Source organism: Otolemur garnettii, unplaced genomic scaffold, assembly GCF_000181295.1.
Source record: "Otolemur garnettii isolate 467f Iridium unplaced genomic scaffold, OtoGar3 scaffold00005, whole genome shotgun sequence".
Classification (NCBI taxonomy): domain Eukaryota; kingdom Metazoa; phylum Chordata; class Mammalia; order Primates; family Galagidae; genus Otolemur; species Otolemur garnettii.
The window spans coordinates 17,127,991-17,142,298 of NW_003852400.1; the positions used below are offsets into that span (position 1 = coordinate 17,127,991).

Consider the following 14,308-nt stretch of genomic DNA (forward strand, 5'->3'; position numbering starts at 1 on the left):
ACCCAAAAAGGGCATTTACCATTTTTTTATGTTAGGTGCACTCCAGGTCCACTCTTTTAGTTATTTTGATGTAAATCCTAACATACTACTGATTATATTATTTTTAAAATAGTATTTATATTAAAATGAAGATATATATTGTATAACTCCTAGTTAAAGTTCAAGTTATAAACTTTAAAATTCAAGTTATAACAGGAGTGCCCAAGGGTAGTTTAATTTATAAACAAGTTAGAGTAAACTTACAAAGATTCACTCACCTATTCAAACCAAGGTGGTTTAGTGAAAGAGCTTAGACTTTCAGGTCATTCATGCTTGGAGCCAAGTTTGGTTCTACTGTTTGCTACCCTTGTGACCATGGAGAAAGTCACTGAAATGCTTCTCCCTTTAGCTTTGTTAGCTCCAAAATTCAACAAAATAAAACATACCAGACACAGCTGTTATAGATATTAAACCAAATTAGGCAGCATATCTAAGGAACAAACTAAGATGTTTCCCAGAAGTCACACAACTAATATATGCTAATTTTCTTTTTTTATATTTAAATTTAAATTGTTTGTAACCCCTTTTGTTTCGCAGTATAGCTCAAGGGCTGGAAAAGAAGTACAAGGAGAAAAGGGTGCTTAGAATAACATTTTAGCTTAATAACAGCAAAAACAAAAGAGTTGTTTGCCAAGAAATACTCCTGAGAGTCTCCACGTCATAATATATCTGGAGAGCCTCACGTCTCTTGATAAAATCCATAGGTTTTGAGTGTGTGTTGAATTTAGCGTCTCACCTTCTTTAGTGTTTTCTATCTCTCCAAAGCACCTGGTGATATAAAAGCTGATAAGAATAAATCAGCTTGCCTGTTTCACCTGATGGTAGTGTGGGAATAAATTCAACGTAATTGGCTTTTAAGATAGCTGGTAGGTTAGTTTATGTAGACATTGTAAATTTTTGGAAAATACCAGAGAAGGAAAAGCTCAGAAGCTCATATCAAGGTCGTACTACCCCAGAGCAAACTAGGAAATACATCTTTGGATATACTATATGTTGGCTACCCAGAACCGGTACCAAATGGAAACGGATATGTAAAGGTACAAAGAGTAGAAATTGGAAGGGATCCACAAAGGCACACGTAGAAAAGAGGTGACATCCGAAATGTAGACAATTTCAGGACAAACATCTAACATGTCAAATCTTTCAGCACTATAGGAAATACATAATAGAGGGAATCCGAGGTAAAATAGTACGATCAGTAGGTTTTTCACAGTTAATAGGCAGCAGATGGAGATCACTGGCACAAGGAGCACTTATGGAAGGCCACGTGCTGCAATGGGACAAAAGGACTAAGATTGCAAAGAACAATTTCTCAGCAAAATGCACAATGGAGGCATTGGTGGTAGAATTAGGGGCTCGTGTATATGGAGCATCTGCCAGAAATGGCTGACTTGTGTTGCATTCCCCCAGCAAAGAACAAGTCAGTGAGCTTAATTTACAATGTACAAGTTGCAATTTATTTGCATAATTACGAGTGCAGGTTCAAATTCTGTCTTCTCTGCTTAACTACTGGCATAGCCTGGAGCCAAAGACTCGGTTTTTTTTCTCTTGATCTGTTAAGCAGAAATAGTAGTTTTTATCTACATAGCATATGACGCAGCAGTTACGTTAGTTACTAAAAGTAATAATGTTACAACTATTATGTTGGTATGGATGGCATTATTAGAAGTCAATATGAACTTCTCTTTTCACAGACCTATTCATCAATCACCTTTAGATGTCTCTGCATCTTTTTCAAAAACTTTAAAATAATATCCATTTTCAGCTGACAATGGATTCCCCGACTCATTTTTCAGGAATGAGGGAGATGCTCAAGATCCAGATACCATATTGCCATATTATTAACTCTACATTTCGAGCTAAAATACAAACAGTGAGAACATCCTGTACAATCTCCGAAAATGGTACAGGCTTTAGTCAAAAGAAGATATTACTGATGTGACTGATGAAAACAATAAGACTTTACTTTTTTTATCAGTCAAAATCTAATATTGGTTAAAATAATTTCCATTTAAATTTAAAGTATTATTTATTTGCTTTTGCTTAAGGAATATACAAGCTATTTGTGCCCCAGTTCCCTACCAGTGCCAGACATTTCAGTAGCTATTCTAGGCATTAAAGATCCTGGTAGGTTTAACTGGTCTCAGTTAAAGGAATTATTTCAAAGGTATTGAGTTCAGAGACGAGGTTTCCTCTGAAGTATTCAAAGGACAGTGGTGCTAAAATATGCAGTGTCTATAAGGTTTCAGGTCTGCAGATTTTTTATCAACCTTCTCAGAGCACAGTAGGATGTTATCATTTCATGCCTTTAGTTCAAGCTGTCTCAATAGTCAGTACTGTGGGTTCTATTTTTTATCAATCATCTTCCCCATCATTTCCTGCCTAAGTACTAAGGATAGTTGTTAGACCGACAAATGTTTTGGAGATTTAAATTTGGTGACTATATACACCCTAACTGAGAAAACACAGGTATTAGATTTGGTATCCATTTACTTCTCGTGATCAAGAAATTATTTTTAGCTTCTGAGTTTATTTTAGTGAATTAAATATTTTTTCAACCAAGTTGACTGACCTTGGGAAAAAGAACCTGTTATGTTTGATTTTGCCTTATCCTGTGGGTCTGGATTTAAACAGTGAAGTTGTCCTCCATATCAGTTCATTGACTAGGCAGTCATGGCAGTGAACAAGAAGCATGCAACTGGGTCAGCGTGAGACCACCACCCAGGGCCACTTAAGTAAACAGAGGAACAAACTGAGTTTTGCCAAGACTTAGGCAACAATGGACACTGCCTAATGTTCCATGTGAAAGTAGAGGCAGTATTCTGCCATTTGAAAATTTACTGGGATTTAGACACATATTAAAAGAAATTTCATTTTATCAGGAGAAATGTTTTTATAGAGCTACAAATGGCCTAAGATTAGACAGTCTTTTGTCTTAAAGGGTTCTTGCACGAAAGTGGATAAATAACTGTCCTTGGCAGGGATGGTGCCATATTAGAGTTCTCTTGCTGGGGAAGAAATTGAGAACAGACTCAGGTATTCAGAACAGTATCATTTGGCTTTGTTGACCCAGCTAGCACAAAGCAGTGGTTGAAAACGTGCTTTGTAAACATAATCAGGTAATCGTCTCCTTCCATAGTGCATAATGGATAGATTTCCCAACAAATTGCCATTTGTATAGCATTGCTCATAAGCAGAGCATAGTGTGAAGCTTGATGAATGGATGAGGAGCCAATTGTTAAAATCATTCCTTTGCCTACATTTCTCAGGATGCATATTGCTATCTACACTGCATTTAGAAAGTTGTCAAGTTGGGCAATAGCCACAGTGTATACTGCAGAGGTTTGACCTAAAACAGTTGATAGCTCTATTATGTGAGTAGTTTTCAGAGAAAATATAAAATGCTCTGTGCTTGGATTGATCTGTTGAAAGGTGGAAGCCTATCTCTAGATAGGTGGGAAAGACTAATGAATTATCTACTGACTCCTTTTTGTCAATTTTTCCTACTAGGAAAAGCCTAGCTCATTTGTTAACTCTCCTATACTTATAGATTGTGTTACCAGGGAACTCAGAGCAGCTGTGAAAGAAATGAGGGCCCCCAGATGCCCAGCTCAGCCAGTGTTTGGTGCAAGGAACCCTCCAAGATTGTATGTTTTGATAGCTTTTGTGATGATGGTAGTGGCAATGGCCTAGGACTTATAGTTGCAGTAATTACATGAGTCATTCCTAAGGTTATTCTGGCCAGGAAGCAAAGCAATCTGCCAAAGCCTAAGGGTGAGCTTAGGTCTGATAGGTCCAGAGGGCAGAAACTCATACTCACTCACACTCTTTAGTGATCCTCACATCTCATATGAGAACATTTCTCACTCAGTACTTTTTTGGAGGAGAAGTGCAAATCTAATCCCTCAAGGGGATAGTACATTGCAATCCCCTTAAAAAAATCGAACAAGGCTAGAAATCAAGCCATATTCAAAGTATTCCAAGTAGTATAGAACTAATGTTTCTTATCATCTTTCCTTCCCCACCTTCCTAGATTTCCTTCCTCCTCTCTTAGCACTTCATGGGTCAGTGTTGTTTATTTCAGTACATAATGCAGCTTTCATTCTTAATGGATTTGAGGCCTTATTTGCCTTTTCTTTTTAAGGCTGTGGTTGCTAGAATTTTTCCTTCCTTCCCTTCCTTCCTTCCTTCCTTCCTTCCTTCCTTCCTTCCTTCCTTCCTTCCTTCCTTCCTTCCTCCTTCTTTCTTTTCTTTTCTTTCATTTGTTTTTAGAGACAGAGTCTCACATTGTCACCCTTGGTAGAGTGCAATGGTGTCACAGCTTGCAGCAACCTCCAGCTCTTGGACTTAGGTGATTCTCTTGCCTCAGCCTGCTGAGTAGCTGAGATTACAGGCACCCACCATAATGCCCGGCTATTTTTTTGTTGCAGTTTGGCTGGGGCTGGGTTCAAATGCGCCACCCTTGGTATATGGGACCAGCACCCTACTCACTGAGCCACAAGCCCTGCCTAGTTGCTAAAATTTTTCATTCACAAATATCAGTGGGCATAGAAGCAGCAAAGTATACATCCATGAATACTCTAAGGTAAAAACATACTCTTTTATATCTCCACTGTGTAACAACAAACCTCTCCATCCTTGCATTCTTGGTCCCTGCCACTTAGTTCGGTTCTACGTGTGTGCCTGGTTATTGCTGCCTATCTTAACCAAGGCTCTAACTTCTTTGCTGTTCAAACTTTATTCTTCCCAAAGCAAAGCCTACTCTTCTCTTTTTTGGACTATGATAAGACTTGATTGTTCTAGGGTCAATGAGGGAATCCTATTGGGAGCAGAGTATGTGGAGAGCTAACTATCTTTTTACACTCCTGTTTTAGGTCAAGTCATATTCAGTCCCTAGAAAAGGGAAGATTGTTCTCCTCTAACAAATTCTTTTAGGACTATCTCTACTGACCAAGAAAATTAAAGAAAAGTCAGCAATTTGATATACAAGTTTCTTTTATCTCAATATAACCATCCCAGGTTTTAGGGTCTCACACTTTCCCTAACAAGCCCCTAGTTTGACTTATAAAACATATGAAGATGAAACATTCTGTTTCCTATCTAGATATGCCATCTATTAGATACCCAACTGTTACATACTTCCTATTTTCTATGTCACATTGATCGAAGTCTGCCACATAGGCATTAATTTGCCACAGTTCCAGGCTGGATGTGTTAGATTTATAAACTCTCTGGTCTGAGCCAGTGCTCATTTGTTGCAATATTTGTTTTCAATTAATGCCCCCACTGTCTGCAGCAGTGGTGTGAGCTCCTACTAAGGCTGTTAGATTTAGGAAGAAAGTGACCTGAGCAGTGGGGCTACTGGGAGAAGGAACCCAGAGTGGTACAAATGGTTAGAGATCTAATAATATATCTTTCTGGGCTGATTAGTTTCATCCTTACATCAGAATATGTATCTGATGACTTTCAGTGATTTGGAGTATTTTATTCTTCATTGTGAATGAAGCCAAACTAACCTTTTGGAATGGAGAATTCATATGGCATAAATCTCTGAAATAATGTTTCTGTCGAATATAGGAAAATCAGTTGTAATATTGCCAACTTGTGAAAATCTGACTATGAAACAGCAGAACTATTGTCCTTGAAAAGCAGTGGTACCTGGTATTGCCCATCCAGCTAGGAACGGGGGAGTTAAGGCAAGTTCACATTGTTTCAGCATATTCTATACTTCTTCTAATCTGTAAAAATTATTTGAACTTACCAGTTTAAAGACAGAACAAGCAATCACTTGACTAAAAACTGCAGCAACTTTTGGGAGCACAAATAATGAAATTCAATAAAGTGAAAACAGGACTTTTTTTTTCTTTGTAATTTTTGGCCCTTAGATATGTATAATTTCAAGAATAGTCATAAAATGTGCAGTCATTTTTAACCAGGATCAGCTAAGACAGTGATAGCAGAGCATTAAACCAAGTTTGAGGCCTTCGAAGCTTAGGGCATTGTGTAACTGCAAAGGTCACACAACCATAAAGCTGGCCTTGTTTACAATTTCCTTTATTGCCAAGAAAACCCAAGAAATTTACCTTCTATTTTTACTATTTCATATAGAAATTGTATTTTAACATGAGCAAAGTAGAAAATATACTTTTTTAAAATGAAGAACAATCTTTTCTCACATATAAAAATTAAAATGGGTGGTAATAAAATTTTAATTCAGAGTGTAATAATTTCCAATATTTTAACATTGTATTCAGTTGTTTTCTTGATAAATGGTGGTATTTATAATCACTCATACAGTACAACAGAGTAAAACTGGAACCCCTAACTTGTTCTAATTTCTAATGTTATATGCAGGACAATACTTGCTATCTACCCCATGGCCAGTTTTCCCTGTTATTAATATCTTAACGTTATTATGGTACATTGGTTACAATTAACTAATATTTGTCCATAAGTTTTAACTAAAGTTCATATGTTATTCAGATAGCCTTAGTTTTAACCTAATGTTCTGTTTCATTCTGGGATTTTATCCAGGACACTGACTTCCACATTCTTGAGGCCCCTCTTGACTATGATGGTTTCTCAGACTTACCTTGTTTTTGATAACTTTGGCAGATTGGGGGATTACTCATCAGGTACTTTGCAAGATGACCTTCTGTTGTAATTTTTGATAGTTTTCTCATCATTAGAGTTATGGATTTATAGGAAAAATGTCAGAGAAATAAAGAGCCATCATCACTGCAGCATATCCAAAACACATTTATCAGGATAATTTATGAGTATTGATGTTGACCTTGATGGCCTACCTGAAAGTAACAACTTTCAGGTTTCTTCTTCGTAAGCTCACTCTTTTTTCCTCACCTTTCCATATACTCTGAAATGAAGCCATTGTGTACAGCCCTCATTTGAGAGGGTGAGAAATTATGTTCCATCTCAAGGCAAAATAACCACAAACATTATAAGAATCCTTCTATCTCCTTTATCTATCAGTCTATCTATCTATCTATCATCTATCAATCAATCTATCTATTATCTATCTATCTATCATCTATCTATCTATCTATCATCTATCTACCTATCATCTGTCTTCCATCAGTATGGTTCCATTCTAGCAGAGAGAAACCTGACTTCCACTCTGTATCATCCAGTTACTTAATTGTTCAATTCCAGTAAAATAAGGATCAATATCAAAATTATTAATCCCATAGGAACAATTTTATCAACTAAAGTATAATGCTTACTTACAGTTTCCTGTACCTTTAATTTTACAGAATCCACTGATTTGCAGTTACTTAGTTCACCACCTTTTCTCCCAATCCCCTAGAGTGAGGTTGTTATATACATTTGTAATAGTCATGTAATAGACATTTTGTCACAATTTCCATTCCATCCTTAGATCCTCCTACCTCCAAACTGATTTTTTTTTTTAAATTGGCACACAGTAAGTTTCCCTCTAAATTCTATATACCTTGACAAATGCATAGTGCCATCTATTCAGCATTTGAGTATCACATAGAATAAATTCACTTTCCATAAAACTCCCTATTTTTCATCTTTTCAACATTCTTAACTCCTACCTGAATCCCTGGCAACCACTGATCTGGTTATCCTTCCCCAGAATGACATGTAATGGGTGTCATACAGACTACTGATTTCTCAGATTCTTTCACTTAGTAACATGCATTTACCGTGTATCCATGTCTTTTCATAACCTGAGAGCTCATTTATTTTTACTACTAAATAATATTCCATTGTTCATCAGTCGATGCATATTTAGATTATATCCAGTTTTTTGCCTATTTAAAGTAATACCACTGTGGACATTCACATACAAGTATGTGTGAAGAAATATATTTTAATTTCTACTGAGTATAAATCTAGGAGTAGAATCACTGGATCATCTGAGCCATATCCAGAATTGTCACTTTTTCCCCCAAAGTGGTACAGCATTTTACATTCCCTCCAATCTATGACGATGGAATATATATTAATTTATTTAGATCTTCTTTGATTTATGTGATCAGTGGTTTGTAGCTTTCTGAATATAATCTTATACATATTTTGTTAAATTTATGTCTTACTATTTCAAAGTTTGGGTGCTATTTGAATATCTATCTCTTAAATTCCAAATTCCAATTTGTATTCACTGGTATATAGGCAAGCATTTGACTTTTGCATGTTGACCTTTTATTACGTGAACTTGCTATTTGGATTTCTTAGATCCATGAGTTGCCTGCAGGGTCTTTGGTTGTTTTATATAGACAATCATGTCATCTTTTTATATCTTCCTTCTAAATTCTGCATCTTTTGATTCTTATTTCAATAGATAGGACTTCCAGTATGATGTTGAATAGGATTTATGAGAGAATATATCTTTGCCTTGTCCTTGATCTTAGGGGAAAGTGAATATTTTCTCACCATTAAGCTTGGTAATATGGGGGACGACACTAATCTTTTGCATGGTGAATGGGGAACATTAATAGTTTGTATGTTGAACCTAAAGTAAGTCCCACTTGGTTGTGGACTAAAATTTATTTTGTATATTGTTGTATTGAATTTGCTAATTTTAGTTGAATATTTTGCAAGTATATTTATATTATTCTATTCTCTTCCTGTCTTACATTGTCTTTATTAGCTTTTGGTATGAGGATAAGAGCTGCCTCATACAATGAGCTGCGAAATGTTTCCCCTGCTTCTGTATACTAGAAGAGATTGCGCAGCATTTCTTGTCAAAGTACAGTATTTTGTAGAGTTAGTGAACCAGCAGAGGCCTCTGAGTACGGTGATTTCCCTTTCGGTAAGTTATACTCTTGGTCTTAGCCAAAAGGCTAAGAAGCAATTACTTATCTTTTGGTAAGTTACTAATTTTTAATTTAATAATTTTGTTAGAGACAGACTGATTTATATTTTCTCTCTGTTCCCCTAAGTGGGACACATGAATGCCCCAAGCTTTACGAGGGACCCCATAGCTTCCCGTGGGTTGCTTGATTTCTACTCCCACTGAGGTATGAGGAGGAGCCAGACAAATTGTGGCTGGCTTGCCAGAGACTGGAAGGTTTGCAAACCCTCACTGCGGCTCAGAGGTTGCTTTCCAGCCTCTTGTGGAGTCACATTTATGAAGTCCAGGGCAATCTCTCTGCGCCAGGAAGGCTGTTCCCCAGGGGTGGGCCTAAATCATTGTGTGTAAAGCCCTGGGCCAGCCTTTCTTTGCCTTGTCCACTAGCGCAGTTCCTCTGTGGAGAGGGCTAAGCATCCTCCCAAATCTCCTCTCTGGAACCCCACAGCACTCTCCCATCAGATTAGTTCGCAGGAGTTCCCTCCCTTCCTGAGACCAGCTCGAATACTTCTCCTCAGTGCCTATGTCTGATTCACTGGCTGGAGTCTGCTAAATGCTGGTGGGTGAGGAGTTCCCTCAGTTGTGCACTGCTTTTCCTCCACAAGACTCCACAGGGAGAGAGGTAGACCTCTCCATCTGCAGGAGCACTGTGCCCACTGAGGAGAAGTGCCTACTCAAGCTACATTCTCTATTGTAATAGTGGGGAAGGGAATACTGGTCCCCTGCAGTTCACACACTCAAAGTATTTGGTTGCCATGGGAACCAGGGACTAGGCTAATTTATTATGAATGCTGGACCCCTACCCCATATGACAGTTCTCCAGATTCTTGTACCTCATCATCCATACACTCCCATTGTATATGTGCATGAGGGCTTCCTCACCATACAAATTGAGGACTGAGACCTCTTCCCTGTATCTCCCTGCACCACTCTCATGTCCAGGAGCCATGGAGTCTGGCCTGCATGTCTAAGCCACCAACTGCACAATTCTGCAAAATGCTAGTGGGCAGGAAGCTACCAAATTATGGAGGTGAGTTTGCCTGGGAAAGGATGTTCACCACTGTGGGGAAGCAGCTGTATTACTTACTACATCTTGATACTTTTTATCAGTCTGTTCAGGTCTTCTATTTCTTTCTGATTTAAGCTGTGATAGTGTGTGTTTCCAAAAATTCATCCATTTTCTTTAGTTTTTCTAGTATGTGTGCATGGGGGCATTTGTAATTGTCTTGATGATCTTTTGTAGTTCAGTGACATCATGTGTAATGTCTCTTCTTGAACTTCTGATTCAGGTTATTTGAATTCTTTCTCACCTTGACTAACTAGGGTAGTGATCTATTGATTTTATTTATCTTTTCAAAGAACCATGTTTTCTATCATTCATCCTTCGTGTTCTGCTTCCAAGAGGCTCTCTGTTCTGTTTACCAATAGCTCCAGCACCCAGATGTGTCAGGGTGAAAGCACTCTCCAAGAGATCAGGAGCTGGCAGACCTCCATAGGTGTGAAGGGAGAACAAGTAAACACCCCTGCCTACCCTTTCCACCAGATTCCAACTCTCTCAGGGTCAGTCTCTGCCAAATGTTCCTTTTTCTTGTTCTGCTCTGCAGCTTCTTCCCATGGGCTCTCCAGCAAGGGTAGCTTCAGAAACCTTTCCCCCAGTGTACCACCTGAGCTATGCTTTTACACCTGAAACTTTTTCTTGTTTGGGGGGATGCCTTGGTGACATATATCTCTAGTTGGTCATCTTTCAGATTTCTCTCCAGATGTCCTTTTTTTTTTTTTTTTTTAGGGGATATTGAACTTCTGATGCATATAATTATCCTGTTCTCTGAAGAATCTCTTTTAACATTTCTTGTAGGAGAAGTCTGTTGGTGGTATAGTCTCTCAGTTTTTGTTTTTGTCTGTCCATTTCTTCTTCACTTTTGAATATTATTAATTTTGCTGGATATAGAGTTTCTAGGCTAGTGGGGTGATTTTTTTTCATAATTTTAAATATTTCTCTTGCTTTTCTTCTTACTCAAATGGTTTCTGAATAGAGACATGTATTATTCTTATTATAATTCATTTTTCCTATAAGTGGTTATTTTCTATCTCTGACTTCTTTTAAGATTTTCTTACTATTTTAGTTCTCTGAAGCTAAAAAATAATGGTATCGCCAGATGTAAAGTTGTTTGACATTTATTGTGTTTGTGTTACCTAAGTTTCTGGGATCTGCGGTTTGATGTATGTCATAAATTTTAAATGTTCTTGGCCATTATCACTCCCACTGCTTCTTCTACTTCTACCTCTGTTCTCTTCCTGGTATTCCATTTAGATTTACATGTATCGTTTGAAATTATCCCTGAGTTCTCGAATGTTCAGTTTTATTCTTCTCTTTGCATTTCAATTTGGGAAATTTCTATTTATATATTTTCAAGCTCACTGATTCTTCCCTTAGTAATGTCCAGCCTACTGATTATGTCAACAAAGTCTTACAGTGTTTTTGATTTTTACCATCTCTTTTTGACTTTTGACTTCTTGTAACAAGAATTCTGACCCTAATTTTTCTATGTTGCACTTCTGATAGCTTCTCAGTCTCACTTCTGTCTCACTGCTGTCTGTCCCACATCTGAACAAGCTGGTAAGAAAGCTTGGGTCCTCTCTTCTTTGGTCTTTGCAGGGGATCTAAACCACACAAGCCTTTGTCTCCATACAGGAACTCTCACTTTGGGAACTTTCACCCCACATCCTAAGCATAACCAGCAGTCTTTTTTTTTTTTTTTCTTTTCATTCTCTCAAGCCACTATGAATTTACTTGGGAGGCCTACCCAAAGATATGAGTTATGTAAGTAGTAAATCTTTGCATACTTCTTAGGGTGGTGTAAAATCATTAATCATTAGTTTTCCACACCTGAACCACATGTTGATTGGGAGTGCATCCTACATCTTCAGAGTATCTGCACACCCCTCTCAGAGTTTGTGTCTTCCTGCTTACATTAACTATCTGTTATTGCATAATAACTACTTTTAGTATTAGAGTTATTAACACATAAATCACTTTTTAAAATCCCCTGTCTGATAATTTTACAGTTTTTGGCTGGACCTGGGTTTGAACCTGCCACCTCTGGTATATGGGGCCAGTGCCCTATTCCTTTGAGTCACAGGCACTGCCCATCTGTCAGATAATTTTAACATTTATATCTTTCCTCTTACCAGTTCTAATTTATTTGGTTTAAAAGTCTATAATTTTTTTTGTTCTTTGCCTTTTGATAAATATTATCATTTTTTGGATTAAAGTTAGACTTGCTGTTTAAGTTCATAGAACTGAGGCATATAAACCTTCAGTGTGAGAACTTACATTTATGTAACTAAAACTCAAGCGTGTTTAAGGATTGATTTATTTTCATATGCCATAGTCCTTAAATTACTGTAGTGTCTTTATTTGTGTTTCTTTTCTTATCTTTGACATTCCCCAAGTAGTCTTCTTTAGAAAGAGAGTAAGGGCAGTGCCTGTGGCTCCAGGAGTGGGGTGCCAGCCCCATATACCTGGAGGTGGCAAGTTCAAACCTGGCCCCAGCCAAAAACTGCAAAAAATAAAATAAAATAAAATAAATAGAAAGAGAGTGCATATCAGTTGTAATCCACTAAAGCCCTGGCCTAATGGTTAGGTGTGGGTTAGGAAAAGCATTTTATAATCTTATCATTAAATCTATTTATTTTAATGGGTCTGTATCTCTGGCCTATGACCTTTACAAGTGTTTTCCCAAAAATATAGCACCCCCCACCACATCGTGTCATTTAGGTAAAATAAGAATCCTAGAAGTTATTAGCATAGGAAGGATGTCTTTGTTAAAGTTAAATAAAGGTCTGGTAAAGTCTTTCCCCTGAGAGTAGACCTTCATTATGGAGAATGTTTTGGTGTATTTTATAAAGATTAATTTAAATTTCCCTTTCCCAAAGGTAAGAGGAAATCTTTTTAATTCCTCACCATGGTAAAAATTTGTGGTCCCTTAAAGTAACACTCTATAAAATAGGAACCCTGACAATTTCTCATGCTCAGGTTACTCCATTGTTAGGATCTAGAAGTTCTTCAAAACTGCCTCTTAAATGTTCCTACCTGTATAGCAAGGCTTCTGCTCTAGGTAAGCAGTTGTCTCTTGTCACTCTCTGAATTTGCCTTTCTTTCTTTCTTTCCTTTTTTTTTTTGATGCATGCTCAAAATTGCTGTACATTTATTTTTACTCAGAAGAGATACCAAAGTTTATTTTCCAGACAAGTTCTATATATTACTATAATATATGAAAGAACTACAGTAATTCACCAAGTGGGTCTTGGTGCTGGGATAAACAGATTACTGGGACAGAATTGACAATACCTTTCAGATGACTCAGCCACTCTACACAAAGGTTTGCCCCTAGACTCCCAATACCACCAGTCATTAGAGAAATAAAAATTAAAACCACAGTGAGCTATCTCTACATTCCTATTAAAATGGCAAAAATTAAAAAGATTAATCCTGGCTTAGTGTCTCTAACTCAGTGGTTAAGGGCGCTGGCCACATGCACCTAGGGTAGCGGGTTCAAACCTGGCCTAGGCCCGCAAGACAACAATGACAACTGCAACAACAACAACAAAACAAATAGCTGGGCATTTGTGGCAGGCGCCTGCAGTCGGAGCCACTTGAGAGGCTGAGGCAAGAGAACAACCCAAGCCTAAGAGCCCAAGGTCACTGCCAGCCGCAACTCCATGGCACTCCACCGAAGGCGACATAGTGAGACTCAGTCTCCCCCAACCCTCACAAAAGATTAATCCTTTTGTAGTTATAAGTGTGATGATTGGGTGTTGGTGCATATTTGCTCCTGAAACCTTGTCACAACACTGGCACGTTACCTTTCTAATGTGAAAAACAAAAAAGGACTGACATGTTGGATGAGAAGAGCTGGATGCTTCAGTTAGAGCAGAGTAATGAAACCAAGAATTATCTTACCCTGCTGAAGGTGGGAAATGTGGGAAACATTAAAGTTACTGTGTCCTAAGTGATACCCAGAATCAAATATCTTTGTATTCAACCTCTAGAATTAATCATTTAAACTTTTCCTTGTCTTGGGAGGCTGAGGCGAGAGAATCACCCAAGCCCAAGAGCTGGAGGCCACTCGGAACAGTGATGCCATGTCACTCCACCATGGGCAACATAGTGAAACTCCATCTCAAAAAAATAAAATAGGTCAGCGACTGTGGCCCAGCAAGCAGGGCACCGGCCCCACACACCGAGGGTGGCGTGTTCAAATGAAGCCTCAACAACAACAAAATAGCCAAATAGCCAGGGGTTGTGGCAGGTACCTTCAGGTCCCAGTCACTCGGAAGGCTGAGGCAAGAGAACTGCCCAAGCCCAAGAACTGGAGGCTGCCATGAGCCGCGATGCCACGGCACTACCAAGGGTGACAGAGTGAGAGTCTG

General features: G+C 38.1%; 1 pseudogene; it reads left to right on the forward strand.

Moving 5' to 3' along the window:
- Window positions 1-13,659: 13,659 nt before the first annotated feature.
- LOC111722026 lies at window positions 13,660-13,751 on the forward strand (annotated as a pseudogene).
- The last annotated feature ends 557 nt before the right edge of the window (window positions 13,752-14,308 follow it).